This window comes from Lonchura striata, chromosome 12, assembly GCF_050655825.1.
Source record: "Lonchura striata isolate lonStrDom1 chromosome 12, ASM5065582v1, whole genome shotgun sequence".
NCBI classification, from domain to species: Eukaryota; Metazoa; Chordata; class Aves; order Passeriformes; family Estrildidae; genus Lonchura; species Lonchura striata.
In genome coordinates this window covers 17,145,017-17,163,274 of record NC_140714.1, presented here as the reverse complement: position 1 = coordinate 17,163,274, position 18,258 = coordinate 17,145,017, and the positions used below count along the sequence as shown (strand labels likewise).

General features: G+C 45.1%; 1 protein-coding gene across 4 annotated transcripts in view; it reads right to left on the bottom strand.

Moving 5' to 3' along the window:
• The window catches only part of BSN (bassoon presynaptic cytomatrix protein), an 88,835-nt gene that overhangs the window by 69,937 nt on the left and 640 nt on the right, over positions 1-18,258 (bottom strand). The gene's annotated exons all lie outside the window — the stretch shown is intronic.

The following is an 18,258-nucleotide window of genomic DNA, read 5'->3' as shown; positions in this document are numbered from 1 at the left end:
ACACAGGCTGTGCTGTCTCTCACTTACACCAGTTGAACATACCCATGAAATTTTAAGACCAGAAGAAATCATCTGGTCTGTCAAGTACAGCAACTCAATCCAGGAGAGATGCCTCAGGAAAGAACATGAGAATAGTCATATGGAATCAAACACAGGCCCACGCTCACTGCATCTTCTGCAAGGATGATCCAATATTTGTATGATTTGTACCCATCTATGAATCCATTTTTTTTTTCCTGTTACAAAAGCCCAAACTGCATGCAGCTCAGCCTTATTTTGGTTTTGGCTTTATCATTGATAGTTAACTAGCACTGGGCTGCTTACTGCTTCCAAAGAATTCCTCCCAATTCCACTAGAGTGTCTATTAACAACTAAATTGGAATGCTTTAATAAGGCAGGATTTCCCATTTGATGGGGGATGTATTGATTTTGCACTGCCCTAATTGCTGAATTAAAAATATTGGGTGATATGGAGTCAGAGATATCTGGAGGGTCTAAACTCAGCAGCGCTCTCTGTTACCAATGGAGTAATAATTTTGTACAACTAAAGAATATCAAGTGTTTGAGTATATTAACAATTATACTGCTACAGTTTTCATTTATGATATCCTGTGAATGCTTTTTGTCACAAGAAGGGCAGGCAGGCAGCTCTACTCACCTGCCCACAGTCACTGGGAAGGTGGGCAGTGGGAAAATACCGATTCCTTCCTTTTTTCATTGAAAAATTGTGTCTTTCTTCTTTCTTTCTAAAACTCCCTCCATTTTCCAGCACAAAGCTAAGCACCCACAAAAATTAACTCTCAGTTCCATGAAAGAGAGGAGGCAAAGCTGCAAGGTTGCTGCCACAGAGCCCAGAACTAAAAATCACCCTGAGGCATTAATCCATATCCAGATCTGCCTCTCCATCAGATACTTCTCCTGATGAAAAGGCCCAGAACTTCCCTAGTTCCATTTGGGAACAGACATGGATATGAAACCAGCCTTTCTATTTAGGGCTGACACAACACCCTGGGAGGAGATGGATAAGTATGGAGAGGGAAGAGCTGCCCAGGATGATCAGAAGCATGAACAGCACAAGGAAAACCAAGGGTCAAAGCCATTCCCCACAACACCAAGCTCAGAAGTGTAAGATGTCACAAGCACCTCAGATTTTTTATGCCTGATTTTTTCCCTAATGTGAAAATAAAGTTTTTTCATTAAAATTACAAAAATTGGGAGAGCTTTAAAAACAAAGTCCTACTTACAGCCAAAACAAATGTTAGACTGCTTGCTGGTTAATATTTGATTTCAGAAAAACATGATTTGTCCTGAACCAGACTTTTGATGCCACAGCAGCACCGGGGAAAAGATGTCAGCAGCATCAGTAGAGATAAAAGCAATGCAATGACATAGCACTGGTTTACAATTCTCTGCCAGCAAATTGGTACAGCTTTCTTATCTGGGAATTCCCAGGTAAAGTCGGGGTCTGTATGATGGAATTGCTCTAATTTAACTCAAGTAGGTTCATCAGTGCCACTAAATTTTACAGGCAAGACCCAGGCTGCCAGCATCCCAAGAGATGTCAATGGGCCCTTTTTCACCAGAGGTGCTAACTTGGGAGCAATAACCATCACAAGGTAAATGGCAACACTGTTAATGTCTCTCCTATAAAATCAAGCAATAACCATATTACACAAAATCTACATGCACAGCTGGTAAATCAAGTCTTGTTGACTTTTGTGGGAAAGTTCAAGAGACAGCATTGGTTTTTTACTGATTTATTGGTTTTTGTCTCATTTCACATCCCTGCCTTGAGCACACTGGCACATCCACCTGCTCAGCTGCCACAAAACTCTGGCAGTGATTGCATCCACAGGAGCTTGGCATTTGTGGTCTGAGTAAATCCTTCAGGAGCTGCAGCCCTTCTATACAACTCTGCCTCGTGCTAAGGGAAATGGGTCCTTGCTTGCTGGGCAACTGATCTAATTACTGCATTGTAGTAGATAAAAACTATGAAAATACGTGGCAGTGTCATCATGATTTTACAAACTGCATGCCCTGCTCAGGCTTTCCAAAGAGGAGCTGAGTTTGTCCATGCAAGGGAGCTCCTAGCTTCAAAACCAGATCAAAAATCAGCAAGTATTTTCTGTTAGAAAAAAAAAAGAGGGGAAACTGGGTAGAAAAAGAGAGGGAATTATTGTTTATCTGCAGTCAAACCAAGAGGATGAGCAGCAAACAAGATAAAGCATGAAGAGAGACATGTGAAGAGGCTCACACCCAAAAGAGGGAGGCTGGACTGACCAACAAGAATTAGAGTTGCTCAGCTATGAGCAGAGATTTGACCCAGTTGCTTCGACTGAAACCTGAAGTGAACATCCACATGACTGATTTTAAGAATCACTGAGTATAACCTATTTAGAAAAAACCAGGTAGCTAAACAAGCAGGCAGTTTTACTCTAGGTCAAAATGGCACTGGGTTTGACTTGGAAAGACGTAATTCTGAATGGTTATGGGTCGGCAAAGGAACAGCATGGATAATAGCAAATGTTAGCTGGTGTATACTGCCTGTCAGCAAGTCTGACTAGAAAATAGGACACCCTTTTAGTAAATAAACAGAAAAATAAGTGTCTGATGTGGAGGGCCTTTGGTTTCAGCTCTGAAAATCTCACATTAGCAATGCTCAGATATACCCTGAGCTTGGGGGTTCTATTGGGGGCAGCTTGTAGCTCTAAAAAGTCCTACAGCCGACATAGGGAATCCTGTATCAGGCTCTGCTTTGACAAAAAAAAAGCCCCCAGTTACAGAATTACGCACCTGCTTAAATCCAAGTGCCCCTGAAATAATTATACTGATGTCTATGTAGGAAAAGGATCACTTTGGAAATGGATGGTTTAAAAACAGTAAATGCCACACAGCTGAAATCAAAATAGAAAATATGAAATGGTGACTAGAAACTGTCAGGGAGTATTTTATTAGATGGCAACACAAGCACTCTTGTGAAAGGCCACAGTGTTTAATGACTTGCTTTTGTGAGCAGTGGAAAAACCCTGTTCTCCTGCAGCTTTGTGCTCCAGGGTTGCCTTATCCCCGTCAAATAAGATGCAGCTTCTGTCAGGCATTTTCCTGGTGACTGAGGCATCCCTAAAGCAAATCTCCTGATGCTGACAGTGTACTTGAGCTCCTGCTTCCACCCAACCTGGTAATCACTCGGGTCCTTAACCTCCACCCTCATACCTGTTCTCATAAATACAGAGAAATGTGATAGTGCTGCATGCACGGTGTGCCTGCCAGTTTCCTCCTCTGGCCCTGGTTCTACAGCAGATAACACACCTAGAGCTGCTGCTGGCTTTTCCCTTTGTTTAAAATGCCATGCATGGAAAGGTAACAAGAACCAGGAGATTTCCAGTTTACACAGCTACCACAAACCAGTTATTCTCCATCTTAGCACCATGCCTAGTTCAACCCAGAATCAGCAACAGGAGAACACACCAATGTCACTGTCGCTGCTGCTCTGTCAGCCACGGCTGTTGAGAGGCATCTGCCATTTTATTAGCCAAATCCTACATAACAGAAGAGGGGTTTATGACTGCTTTAAGCTCTAAATAAGCATTTACTTGCTTATTTTCATTCCTCCACAACTGCCTTTTTGTAAAGGTTTGTGAATCATTATCATTTGCAGATGGACTAAATGATAATTGAAGGCCCTTCCAACTCAAAATACTTTATTTTCAACCCTATTTTATTCTATTCTGTTGTTTTTGCTATGTGGCAAGAAAATACTTGTTTTGCACCTTCCTTAGCCCTGGTTTAGCCAAGAGTAATCTCCCTTTGAGCACTTTGCAATATAAAACCAGAGCAGTGGCTGTTCCTGCTCACCAGACCAACATCCCCAGACCTCTCCAAAGAACCTCAAGGTCAGATGTCTATTAGACACCCTATACTGACCATAATGAACATCTGCAATTAAATGCAAGACAACTGATTCGTACAGAGTCCAGAGCAGCCTCTATGAACCCCAAGACCTGAACTGGAGTCAGGGCAGAGTTTTGCATCTCTCACATGAGCTCTCACAGTCCAGAAGGTCACTGAGCAACCTGCAGACCACAACATGCTGCCCTGGGGAGCTGCTCTTTCAGCTGCTGATGCCTGAAATGTGTTGCCACTACTGTCAGGATCTTGGCCAAACCCTTCAGAGCCAAAGGCAAATGGGCCCAACAGAAGAGTTGGCAGGTAATGATCTCAGTCCCATATATATCAAAGAGATCACTTCTCAGATAGCTTTACAGAAGCAGGCACTATAAAGGTCCAATGGTTTGAACAGGGTCTCCTTTATAAATGATAATTGTTGCTGAGAACAATAATGATCTGGAACTTTAAAGCATTAAAATATCTCAGGGGTAAGTGCAGTGTCCAATATTCATTCTACTTCAGCGACAGGAAAAATCTGTTTCCTCTGTGATAGCTGAAAACTACCTTTAAATCTTACAGAGACAGAGCAGAAATCCACCTCTTGATCAAAATGCCATCAGCTGCACAGCGTGAGGAGCTGTACTCAGTGATGTACTCAGAGCTGTACTCACTGAGCTGTAGCTCAGTGATGAGAACCAGGAAAGGGCAGGTGCAGAGCCAGGGCTTCACTGTGCCTGGGATGAATCTAGAGATCCTAGAAAGGCTATGGGGTACCTAATCCCTCTCTGCCCCTCTCTGGACATTTATGAGGTATCTGGAAGATCCAAGACAAGGAGGAACATCACCTCATCCAGTGAATGGGTGCAGTTGGAAGGTCAGCTTTGGACCTTCAGTGCAGGTGAAGCCTTGGAGTCTTTGGGAAGACCTGGAGGGACAGGAGGCATCAGTCACCCCAGCTGCTGGACCCGAGGACATTGCTGAAGGGGGGATGCTCAGCAGGTCTGGGGTCATTAAGTGCCCCTCATTTAGCATTAATTCAGGTGATGCTGAGGGTGGCCATGCTGCAGCCTGCACAGGAAAGTGAGCTGCCTGCAGAACTCCTCTCCTCTTTACTGCATGATTTGGAAGGTCTGCAATGAATGATGAAGAGCTGTGCCACAGAGTTATGGCCCTGTGACCAATACCAGGGAGCATGTAGGGAAATTGCAGCTAAAACAGGGATAAACGTCCCCAGGAGCCACAGAGAGGTGTGGGCTGGAGCCGTCTCTTCAATCTGGTTTCCACTCAGCTACTCGATGTGTTGCCTCCATATCCTTCCGTGGTACAACTGATTGCTATGAGCAAATCATATATGTGTGTTAAAATAACATAAAAGAGCCATGACAATCTTGCAAATACTGTGGGCAGCAGAAAGGACGAGGATGCTGGGGAGAGTACCCCAGGCAAGGAGCAGCCGCTCCCCTCAGCCTTCATCCACTCACATCCTACATCTGAGTTCTGGCAATCAAAGGGTAGAAAAGCTGATTGCTGCAGTCACGCTTAACTGAAGGCTTTTGTCCCAGGAAAGCCAACACCATGAATTACTGCTCTGTATTTACAAAATGCCAGCAAAGCTGAAAGATAAACCATGGCATGAAGCTAAGGAATTTTATGGCACACGGCTGGTGAAAGCTTATCTTGTAAATCTATGATTATAACCCAAGCCCGCCCTCCTTGAAAGCCTCTCTGATTTTAATTAGCAGCGACACAATTTTTTTTTCATTCGTTAGCTATTCCCTAAAGCAATGCAGAATGAAGCTACCTGCTCTGGACTTAATCCTGTGACAGGAACGTGCCTGCTCTGAGGAGCCAAACCTGATACACAAACTTTCAATAACAGTGACTGTAATAGACTTGGCTTCAATCTATTTGCAGGACTGGGAAAAACACAGAAATTCACATGATTACTATAATTTTCAGATACAACTGAGAAAAAAAGAAGAGGAAAAGTGAGAAGGTTTGTTAAAAAGAAATTAAAAGCAGCAGGTGGAAGAGTAACAAAGGGAAGTTTCCATGGCACCTGTTAGCAAAACATGCACCATCAAGAAAAGGTTTAAGACATGGCTATAACACAGCAATATCATTAAACAACCAAGCTACACAAGTAAAAGGCAATATTGAGTATGAAAAATCATCTCAAGTGGGAGAATTTTTAGGATAAAAATCTAGAAAGAAAGGAGAGAAAGAAAGAAGTAATAAAAGATGAAGAAATAAGGGGAATCCTTCTTATGGGTTAATAACTTATCAGGATTTAGGACACCAAGGATAGAGGCAGATGGCCAGGTTTTCACAAGCAGAGGTGCAGGATCTTGCCATGGAATAAATGGGATATTCCTAAATGGCTTGGGAGGGAGGAGGGATAAAGAAAGGACAAGTTTGCTGAGCCATGCAAATTTATTCAGCATATTCAAAGCTAAAGCTGAATGCAAAGAGCTGTAGAAGGCTCTTCTGAACTGGATGTCTTGAAACATCATGCCAGGTGAAATCCAAGGTCAAGAAATACAGAGTGAGGCACAGAGAACAACCATAGCCACATGTAGTGATGGGTTCTAAATCAGACACTGATGCTCTGCAAAGAGTTCTGCAAGCCACGTTGGACCATTCTCAGAAAACATCGATTTAATGCTCATCAACAAATATAGAACAACCCACCCCAAAAAATACACAATTAAGTTATTTTGGGAAAAACGCATTTTGGAAAGCAATTCAAAGAGAAGAGCAAAGGCAGCCCATTCCCTTTACTTGCTTCTGGCTTCCTTCCCACAAAGAGTGGCACCAAGGTCTGGTTTTGCAATTCTCCCTTTTGCATTCAAGCTTGACTCTGTCCAGGAGCAAGATGGATTCCTGCAGGTGCTGGCTGGATGTACAAAACAAATCAAACATGAGCACTGTTTGTCACAGTGGGCAAAAAAGAGGTCAATTCAGGGGTCTGGCTCCAATAGTCAACATCCCTGGTCACATCCACACCACACAAGGGTCCCCACACTTCCACCTTCCACAAGAAACTGGTATTCAACCATTAAGAAACTGGGAAGACTGCAGGGCCCTTTTTTTGGATAAGTTCCACCCATATTCCAAAATTAAAATCTGATGCAAAAAAATGTATCATTATCCATCTCCATGACAGCTTGAGTCAACCAAACTCAGCCCAGAACGAAGAACAACATTCATTCCAGGCGTAAAAAAAATAGGAAGATCCATCAGAAAGAGAAGTGCTGTTAAAAAAGAGGCAGTAATGACAGACCAGAAAGAAACTGGTTTGTATTTTTAGAAAAAGGAAAGAAAAACACAGTTAAAAAGCAATTTCCAGGAGAGGAAATCAGAGTTCCATACTGCAGAGAGACAGGCAGCTCCTGGTGACTATGCAGCAACCAAAAAATCCTGACTTTGCACCCTCATTTATCTGAGCCTGGGTAAAGGAAACAAAGGACCTAATTTTTTTGTGTGTGAAAAACCATAGTATTTTTATCCATCCTGCAGTTCTTGTCTTTGCACCTCTACACATTTTGGTTATCTCATAACAGTCCCTTTAACTCTTCCTCAGGCCACTTAGGTCCTTATTTCTATATTTTCTGGTTGCCTCAGGTTACCAGGAGAGCACATATCCAAGGTGTGGAAGAGCAATCAAGAGATCATTTGGGCAGGAACTGAGGAAACAGCCATCAACTGATTCCCCATGAAGAGTTCCAAATACAGCACATGTGGAGGGGTACATGGAAAAACTGATGAGCCCACATTTCCCTGTGAAGAGGAAAACTCTGTGTCCAACATGTCCAATCATGGCCAGATGCCTTTAAACAAAATCTTCACATCAGGTTATGTTTCTCAGCTGCAGAGGTTTCTCCCTCCCTGACACTCCCCAGACCAGCTCACAGGGTCCAGAAATGTCTGTTATTTAAGAGTGTGGTTGCAAGTGCCTGGTGGGACACTGCCTGGGGGCTGGCACTGGATGGGCTCAGTGTAAGTGTTTGTGTGTCTTAGGTTTGCACTTTCTAGTTTTCAGATATATGAATTAGAATAGCAAGCCAAACTCAGAATTATGTTTTTATGTGTAAAACTCATTATTCACAACAGGAAACATAAAGGAAACCCAAGGACCAATATATTACCAATACTGTCAGAGACACCATCAACTTCAATATCTCAAGCTGTTTAGTTTAAATGTACTTTTGAAATACAGGAGTCTGAAATTCCCCTGCCTAATTCTTTATAGGATCAAAGGAAAACATTTCTCCAGCTTCTGCAACTCTTTGAGGTGCCTTGTCCCTGCCTGCATTTCCCTGCTGCACGTACCTCAGCCCAGAACATTTGTCCCCAAAGAGATGGAGGCATCTGCATATTTGATGTATCTGTCCTTGCAGAGCCCTCAGAAGGCTTAGCCTGGCAGAAATGGCAGCAGTAAAATTTAAAGCTGAGAAGTTTAGTTGGTAAGTGAAGCAAATTTTAGACACGTTGAGAAGCAGAAGGCACTTTATTCCTACCCAGAGCAGCTGGCTGGTTTTGTTTGCATATTTCAAAGAAAAAGAAAGGTGTGTTAATTTGTCAATTCAGAGTGTTTGGGTCTGTATTTTCACTTAATAATAGATCAAAATTAAATAGGCAATCATGGACACGGGTTGGATGAAACTGAGTTGTATAGCCAAGAGGAATCCTATGCTAATCCTTTAACCAGTGCTTAACATCCATTAACAATGCAGGAGGAGGAGAGACTGGAAGATGAGGAAGGCAGATAAAATAAAGCAAAAAAGGCATGCCTAAGGAGACACTTCTTCAGAGTTTCCTCCCAGAGGGATGTTTCTGGATGCCTTATTTTTGCCAGGTTGAGGTAATCAGTGGCATATTATGTAGTGATAGGGAACATCCTTTCCACTCCAACAGGAACTGATGTTCTGTAACAACTGCAGTGTGTAACCAGTCAAAACCTCATCTAATATAGTGGTAAATGGGCTCTGAAAATCACCACCATCACAAAAGGTTCTATATAATACACTATATAAATGAAAACAACCTATCTTCCTGGTGTGCTCCCCAGCTACAGGATTCCAAAGCAAAACATCCACAACTTAGAGGTGGGAAAAGGAGAAGGCTTGGATATTTTTACTCCTTGGGACTATAAATCTGCTCTGAATATAAAGGATGGTCTGTTTTACAGGGATGAGAGCAGCACCCAACATCACCTCCTCACGTATGCCGGCGTCAGGAGTATTTACAGAAAGCTGCTGCTGCTGCCCGGCCCCAGCACAGTGTGCTCCAGCACTATCTGCTCCAGACATCTCACAAGCTCATATTAGAGCTGCTGCAGCCCACGGATGTGTTTGAGACTGACAGCAGTTCCCTCACCCTCCCAAGAGCCACTCCCAGCAGAGGAGAGCAGAGAAGGTTCGAAAGGGCAGCATTCCAAGGGTCACTACCAATGCTTGTCCAGTGTTGAGAAATCCTGTGATGAGTGGGGAAGAAAAAACCCAAATTATGGTGGCTTATCGCTGGTGTGCAGAAGACAACAAAGCTGATGCATATGAAAGAAAATATGAGAAAAATCTGCTCACTTGAATGACAACATGGAGTTCTTTGTGTCCTACTGCTGGTCCTACAAGGATGACATTAATAGGTCTCAAACCTGGAACCCCATGAGTCTCAGACTGGAAATCAAAAATGCAACAGAAGTTCACGGAGTTATTTGGGTTGGAAGAGACCTTAATGATCATTTCAGTCCAACCCCTCTGCCATGGGCAGGGACACCTGCCACTAGACCAGGTTGCTCCAAGCCCCATCCAGCCTGGCCCTGAACACTTCCAGGGATGGGGCAGCCACAGCTTCTCTGGCAAGTTACCACAGATGAACTACTGAAGTAGCCTACAGCAAAATTAAAATGGAAAAAATACATTTACTCCTTCCTGTTGACTCGGAGGCTGCTGCTGAGCATGCTGAGAACAGCTCAGGCTGTGACCACCTCGGGTGTTTAAGCCAAACAGACCAAACCCAGCCTACCAAGGCAACAGGCGCTGGCACTGCGGTGCCCAGCTGCAGCACAGCCCCACCTGCAAGGGCTGCAAACCAGCAGAGTTTACTCTGCCAGTTAACTGGGAAGCTAGTGCTCAAACACACACAAAAAAAAAAAAAAAAAAAAAAAAAAGGGGAGAAAAAACCCAACCAAACAACAATTTGTCTCCCTAAGAAGATTAATAGGTGCATTTAAAGAAATCAGGCTGTAGGCTTAATGAGAGAGAGGCAGCAAAATCCTAAATGTGAGACCTCCTACAGTTTTTCAGTCCAGCTGTACAATCAAATAATAGTTTATGTAACTAGGATTGAAACAAAAATTAAAAGTAATTTCATGTTTCATCAAAAGAAAAAGTACACTTCAGAGTCAACATGGAAAAAGATCTAGTTCAGCCCCACATTACCCCAGCCTTTCATAAGCTTTGTACTATCAGCTGATTTGGGTTTTTTTTCACACGACAGGCAAATTACCAAATCCCTTAAGAACTTATTATACATTTCCAATTTTCAACAATTCCTATTTTATAATGCATAAATTCACATATCTATAAGTGAAATGTTTTCTTTAGAAGATGAAAGAAAAAAAAACATGCTGTTTTTCCTAGGCTGCAATCTGTTTTTTGGTTAAATACTAAAAAAAAAAAAAGGGTGGTTAGCAGCTACAACATGTTAATCTTTGCAAGTAATTCCCACGCACAACTTCATCCTTTTGCAGACATTAAATATGGCAAAATCTTTTTGTACTCCTCATGTTTAGACTGATGAAGAAAGGGCACAAGTTACCAACAGACGCTTTCTGGAAAGCCCATGGCAGACCCATTTGGGTCTCAGGTGGGCTGGTAAGAGCACCAAATCCCTCAATTCATTCAATAGCTGAAGAAGACACATCTCATATTGACTTCATACCCCCATAAAAATTCCAAGGATGGAGCACCCTGAGATCACGCCAGAAGAGGCTGCATACTCCAAGCATCTCCTAACAGAGCTAAAAATCCATGAATAAAGGTGAATTTCAAAATAATTCTCCCTATTCAGGATGCTACAACCCTCAGGACTGGTCCTGCACAGGGATGTCCACTGGAACCAGGCTCTGAGCCTCTCAGCAGCTGAAAAAGCCCACGAACCCCCAAGGCCAGGAAAGACTCAAGACAAGCTAGAAAGCAATGTTCCACTGGTATGCAAGGAAACAAAGAGAAAAAAGACTCAGTGGCTCCTTTCAGCTATTAACATCTGGCCTCTGCAAGCATCCTTGCCATGTAAGGCCTTCAGCACTCTAGGCTGGATGGAGGAGGGCCTACCCTTGGATACCCAGCTGAAATGTGGGATTTTGCCACATCTAAACCAAATGACATTTTGATTCATGGTGATTTTTCTTCTACGTCCTTCAGAGGAGCTGTCAAATCCTCATCTGAAAGCTATTCAGCGTGGGAAACTGATTTGTCATGTCTGAGAGCCTGTGGTCCCTGTCAAGTCCTAGAATCAAGTGAAGAACAGTTAGTCACACATGCCCAAAAACCCTCAAAATTCTGCAACATTTCTCAAGCAGCATGGATGCATTTTCTATGCAGCACCTGCTTGCTCTGAGTTCAGTTATACCTATCAGAAAAGAGGAAACCCTCCAAGAGGACAGGAAATGCTCTTCTCATGAGGACCGACACACGATCATAGAAGAGGTCCAAGTGGCTCTAAGGTTCCCCTGGAGCCTCTTCTTCTCCAATCCAAACAATTCCAAACAAACTCCAGCTCTCTCAGTCTGTCTCCATAAGAGAAGAGTGTCTCATTTAAGACCTCAGTCATTACCTTGTTAGTGGGGATGTCTAATGGTGTCTATCAGCAAGTAATGGCCCAGAGGTTTCCCCCAGCCCTGTGCTTCCCCCTTTCCCCTGCAGTACCTTGCACAGCCCAGTGCAGTCCCTTGGTTCTTGCACAACCCTGCCCAGCCCAGGGAGCACTAACAATCTCCACATGGAGATGGTAATCTTCTTGCTTGAGGGAGAAGGTGTAAAGGCTCTTCCTTCCAGTGCTAAGGACAGGGACAGGAGAGAGGTCTGGGAACAGACTGGGCAGGAGAGGGGTTTGTGTTGTAGCTTCTCTTAGAAGATGCCTAACACACTCTACTGCATTAAATATAAGAACATTTTTCTTCTATAGACAATGACCTAGAAACACCACTAAATCATTTTTGAAAAAACAGAATGCACCAAACTATTTAATCACATCTTCAGGGGGAAATGAAGCCAGTAAGAACAGTTAATCTGCTGCTCATCACAGAAACTATAGTTTTGGACTGAGGGCAACTTTGTATATTCAGAGGCTATGGTTTTACTTAAACCTTCTGTGATCATATATCCCATTATTCCATCTGGTAAACTGCTTCTACACTTACTTATCCTCACTCTTAACATTCATTTGGCTAGCACGGGCCTCTGAACTGCAGAGGTGTGTCTTTGCTAGTCATCATAACCATCTCTGCCATGCAGTGCCAGCAGCCAGGTTGGAGGGCACATCCCTTCCCCATCTCCAGCCAAACCAAGGCACTTGCACAAATAATAAGAGAAAACAAAATAAAAATTGCATTCAGAGGTGCTTTTCTTGACTTGTCTCTGGGGAGCTCAACATGGGCAGGGAGCTGCTGTCTCCTGCCCTCCCAACCACTGTCCCCAGTCTCTTAATGGGGCTGAGGTCTCTCTTCAATATCAAACACACACTTGGAAAGCTGCAGAAGCCAAGAGTGAGCGAGACACCACCATCAGGGTAGTTGAGTCATCTTTGGTATTAAACACAAGCAGAGCAACTCATGAACATCCCTTCCAGCCACGCCATAAAGCCCAGGCCAGAGTTAATAGGGTCCAGCAATGCTGATTGCTCTTGCAGGCTCCTAAATAGCACAATGGAGGTGCTGGGTGCTCTCAGCGAGGAGCCAGCTCACCACATTCATAAAAACTTCCCAGCATCAGTGACATGAAAAGTGGTACAACGTGCTCATCGATGAGTGACAGGCTGCACAGCAGCACCTCGGGGTCATGCCGGAGCTTAGCACCTTAGCACCTCCAGGCATGAAAAAAGACAAAAAAGCTTGTTTGTAGGAATCGTCGTGCTCATAGCCTGATACAAAAATAACAAATCTGTCATTCAAACAGACATTTGAAAACACAGTGATGGCATAACAGCAACGATCTCAAATTCAAGAAGAATAACAGTTTACGATGGGTGGGACCAGGTTGACCATCAGCACTTGCTGTCACTCACTAGCCAAAAAAGAAACCCAAGGAACATCCTGGAGCAGCAGTGCTCAACAGCAAAGTTGATGTGATAATCTTATTGTCACATTTAGGGAAAAACCAGAACGCCTTTACCATTAAATCATTGCACCCTACTGAGCTACCTGCTCTTGGGAAGCATTCTCTGCACCCTGACTGCCTGTCCCATCCTTCCCAAGGGGCACCTCACACACTAGGAAATTAGCCTGATGTTGGAAAAGGATTGCTGGAAAAACACCCTGGGCCAGCCACAGTGCCAGCCCCAGCCGGGGAAGCAGTGAAGACGGCTGTGCAGAGAGGCTGTGTGGCAGGCAGGCTGTGGTGTTCTGCCAGTCCAGATGCACATCAAGCATTCCCCAAACTCATATGAACTGCAGGAATATGCCACAGCACTGACTATCTGTTTGCACTGAATTGGAGACATGATGGAAAACATCAAATATGTGCTTGATTCACACAGCAGAGAAAAGAAACAGCTTTATTCCAGCACGCTGGAGAAGCAGGAGTGGAGAGGCAGAAGCCAGCTCAACATGAGCGACAATGTGAAGGGATGCACCAGCCTCAATGGATGTCACCACTTGAGCTGTGGCTCCATTCCTGAGCATCAGCAGAAGAATCAGGATGGTTTGGGTTGGAAGAGACCCTAAAGATCACCTAGTTCTAATCTGCTGCCATGGGCAGGAACACCTTCCACTAGAAGGCTGATCATCAGCACTCAGCTTTCCAGTGCAAGAGCTTCAAATTTTACCAGAATAAGCCAAGAACTCCTCCAACTTTTCAGCACAAGCCAGCACAGCAAAGGACATAAATCCTTCCAAATTCTTCTACATCATTTCTGAGCAGAAGTGGACACTGCAGGGACATCCCCAGGAGCCCCTCACCCATCAAAAGTGAGGGGTAAAGATCCATGCCCACAGCAAACCACCCAGGTTGGTTCCAGCAGTGAGAAACTCCAACCTGTGAGGCAGACTGCAAATCTGTGTATTTGTTTTGGAAATAAAGGCATTAATAATTGATGCCAAACAGTGTGAATATTGATGAGCACGTTCCCAGAAGAGGTTTTGGAGTTACTTAAGCACCCAGAATTGTGCCGTCTGGATGCAGTGGCCTAATGGCTGCTGTCAGAGCAATCACAGTCACGCAAAGCACTGTGTCACAGCCAGCACCACCTGCCCATCACGAGGGAAGATGAATTGAAACCCAGTGGAAGATTTAACACCACAAATATTTTGACACAGTCCATCATGTACACCATTTTCTACTCCTTTTACTTTTTGTTTTGCTCACACAAGTTTAATGATCTCAAAACATTGCATATCTGTTCTTCTCCTCCTCACTTAAATCCAACTTCAGTTCCCTCCTGACCCTCCAAATGTCTTGCAGCAAATAAACTAATGCTCAATAAGTGCAGAAGCATGGCAGGCTTTTCCAGAATGCCAGTCCATGGCTCAGCCAGGGAAAAACGGTAATATTTGAGGAAATTCCCAGCAACGTCTGTGATGGTGATGCCTCTGCCCCATCCTGTGCAGGGCTCAGAGCCTTTGGGGAGAGCAAAGCATGGAAATGAGGATAGAGCTGGCTCTCTGGGCTCTCCAGGTGAGCGTGAGCCCTCTCCACAGCCTGAATTCCCATCACACAGTCTGGTTTTATTTCTAGCACAGTCATATGAAAACGGACATTGACTGCTCATTTCTGCAAGCTTGGGAAAAGTGCCCATTTAAAAAGAAAGAGGCAAAGTTGCCTTTTTTAAGCTTATCTTTATTTATAAACTTCTTATCTCTCACTATGATAGTACTTTATGGCAAGCAAACGAGCATACTCAAGTGAGCTACTGAGAGGGTAAAAGGGAACCTCCAAACTGCAATGGTTTGTCCAAAGTTTCTCTGATTTAAAGAGCTTTCCTTCAGTTCTGTTTCTCCTATATTCTTCACTATCACCAGATTTTTTACTTCAAGCTCCATCAGCTGTCAAACAGAGCAATGCTAAATATACAGAAGGGTAAACAGGATCAGCACTTGCCTTGCCATTGTTCCAAGCCAAAGGAAGGTTCTGGGGGAGCTCACAGCCCATGCCAAAGGTGCTACCATGCACTACTGGAGGTACGCCCTTTTGGTTGCTTCAAGAGCTTCAGCTCACAGCTCAGCTCACAGCCTACCTTGAGGCTTAAGAAATACTGGGGTATGACCCACAGTATGGAAAACAAAGGTCCTGGTACCTCTGCCAGTGGGTCATGGAAGTAAGCTCACTCCCAGCCTCGCAGCCTGCAGCCCACCTGGCTGCTTGCAATGTGCATCAGCCTGCTCCAGAGAAGCAGTGGTGCTGAAAGCACTGCTGCTCCCACAGACAGCCCCTGAATTTGTGGCTGCCCCCCAAGGCTTCCCAGGAGACTGTCCCTCTTCCCCTCTCCCATCCTTCAACCTGAGCTCATGCATCCAGGTGTCAAAAAGAGCCTTTTACAAGCTCCACAGCTGAGCAGCAGAGAGACCAAAAACCTGAATGAATCCAGCATAAATCAGGTACATACAATCAGAAGCAGCAATAAAGTCTCTCTGCAGGTTACCAGGAAAACCAGCCATGCAAAGCTCTGTGCCCCAAGCTACAGTTCTGAACTGGGGATCAACCCTGCTCTGCCATCCAAGCCTTTTTCATGCATCCATCCATCCATCTGCACTGTGAAATGAGCTTGTCCCTTCTGCTTACGGGGTCTCTCTAGAAGAACAGACCAGAACTTGCCAGGCACTGGAAAGCTCTCTGTCTAAATGCATCAGCAACCAGCCTGGATTCCTTTGATCTTACAGGTGAATGATGCCCCAGCTTTTCACCTCCTTCCAGGCTAGAGGCTCAGTTTGAGCAGATCAGCAGCAACCCTGCCCTCCCTCCTCAGATTCAATCTCTCCTTGCTGGAGTACCAGTCAGGCACAGTCTCCTCAGGTGAGATTCCAGAAGCTCCTTGCACAAGGGTGAGGTCTGCACTGAAAACACCTTGCCTGATGCAACCCTGCATCGTGTTGGCCTTTTCCAGGGCTGCATCCTGCTGGCAGAGCCAAACCACCCCAATCTGAGCACTGCTCCCAGCCTCCCTCCAACCTCTGGCTCCCCCGTGCCTCGGCAAAGCATGCAAGAAAAAACCAAAGTTGATAAATAGTGGTAGATGTTGTAACTTAGTGAGAAGATGCTACTCCTATTTGCGGTTTCTACTCTCTAAAGTATCTTTATAGTGGATGCAGAGTTCTTAGAAACTATTATTATGGATTTAAACACAAGACCCCAAAATCCAGAGCAGCCCCTATAAGATACTCAGACTATTTCTCTGTGAAACACAAAGCAAACTGTGAAAAATTACATAGAAGAGTCATACTACTATGGTTTTCACTGGCTTACATGTGGATTTAAGTTACTTAATTTAGAGGAAAAAAATTGCTCTGATATTGAGAGAAACTCCCTTTCTCTGGCCACTTGAGATTTCTGGAGCAGCACCTTTTGCACTCCACACTCACTGCTTGGCCAGCACATCCTGTGCTCTGCTGAACCTTTCAGAACATATGGTCTGTCTTATGTGCCCACTCCTGCACCTCACAAAAGCGACTTTCTTCTCGAGGCCTGATTTCCCCTCATTGCCACTTTGCTACCTTGAATTAAAATCCCTCAGTGTCATCTCAGCCCCCCACACCCCTCCCACGCTTAGGTTTTAAACACTGGCATAGCTCAGCATCATCCCCATCCCACTGCTGCTCCACGGCACAGCCCCACTTGGCCCACCTCTTTAATTACTTTAATTAATTGCAAGGGAGGGCAGCTCCCCAGCAGCAGCTTCCCAGGAGGCGCAGGAGCATCAGCTCAGTGTGTGAGGGCTGGAGCATGGCCGGAAAAAACAACCTGGTGTTTCTGGCAGGAGAGGAGCACGGATGGCCAGTGCTACAGACTCTGCTCCTCCACCCACTAGCCCCGCATGCTCCAGGACCCTAAAAGCCCCTGGAAGGCCCAGCACTGCACAGCAGCAAACACAGACACTGGACAGTAGTGGAGGAGCAGTGCCAAAATTGGACAGAGACAGCAGACCTGCATGGTTTCCTCAGCTCCTCTCATTACAGCAGCCTAAACAGCCCCACAGGTATTTAATTTTAAACTGTTCAAGCAGCTATGAACAACTTTTCACTGCCAGAATCCAAAGCAGAGAGGTTGTGACTCTAGTAAGGGAAGCTGTGAAAAATGTAAAAGAAAATGAGCACAATTTCACTCAGACCTATTTTTTTCACATTCACTGTCAAAGCTCTCAGGGATCTTACAGACAGAAGCCTGCCCACAGCTGTAGCACCCCTGAAGCCCACTGGATGTTACAGTGTGCCTGTGAGCAGCCACTGCAGCCCAGCAAGATAAGAGCCCACTGCCAGGCAAGGCTGCAGCCTCCCGCTCAGGCTCCCACCTGGATTTTCCCTGTCTGAAGCAACACGACTGGCAAGACCAGCAGCACTCATCACTGCCCAGGCGAGGCGAAGAGCCCGGAACACCACTGCCTTGGCCACACACTGAGGGCAAACCATCCACCGAGTCCTCCGCATCCCTCCGTGCAACTTTCTGCTCCTTGCCTTTATTTTTTCAGATAGGATGATGTTTTAGGATTGGCTTTTTTAATTTAAGGAATATTTCTTATCCTGCACTCGCTTCCAAAGTATCTCCCTCCCAGCTGGCGCTGCCTGGCAGAAGGAGAATGGCTCGGTGCAGTTCCCTGCGAGGTTTTGCACCGATGACTCCTGGCAGGGCTGCCTGTCCCTCCTGTTACATAACGACCTTTCCCGTTTGGTGCTGGCTCCACCTGGGGTGGCCACGTTTGGGAGTGGTCACATTTGGGGTGGTGACATTTGGGGTGCTCACATGCCCCAGTGCTCTGAACTGTGTGCTGCCAGGCAGCATCCTGCGATCCTGACCAGACCCACCAACCATGAACCACACTCCCTTCTCCTTACGCCTCCCCCCTTGCTGCTGGACCTCTGCCCACCAGGCAGCACCCTGCTTTCTCCTGTCCCCCAAACACGACACCCCACTCCGGGTGCTCTCCCGCACCCAACCCCAA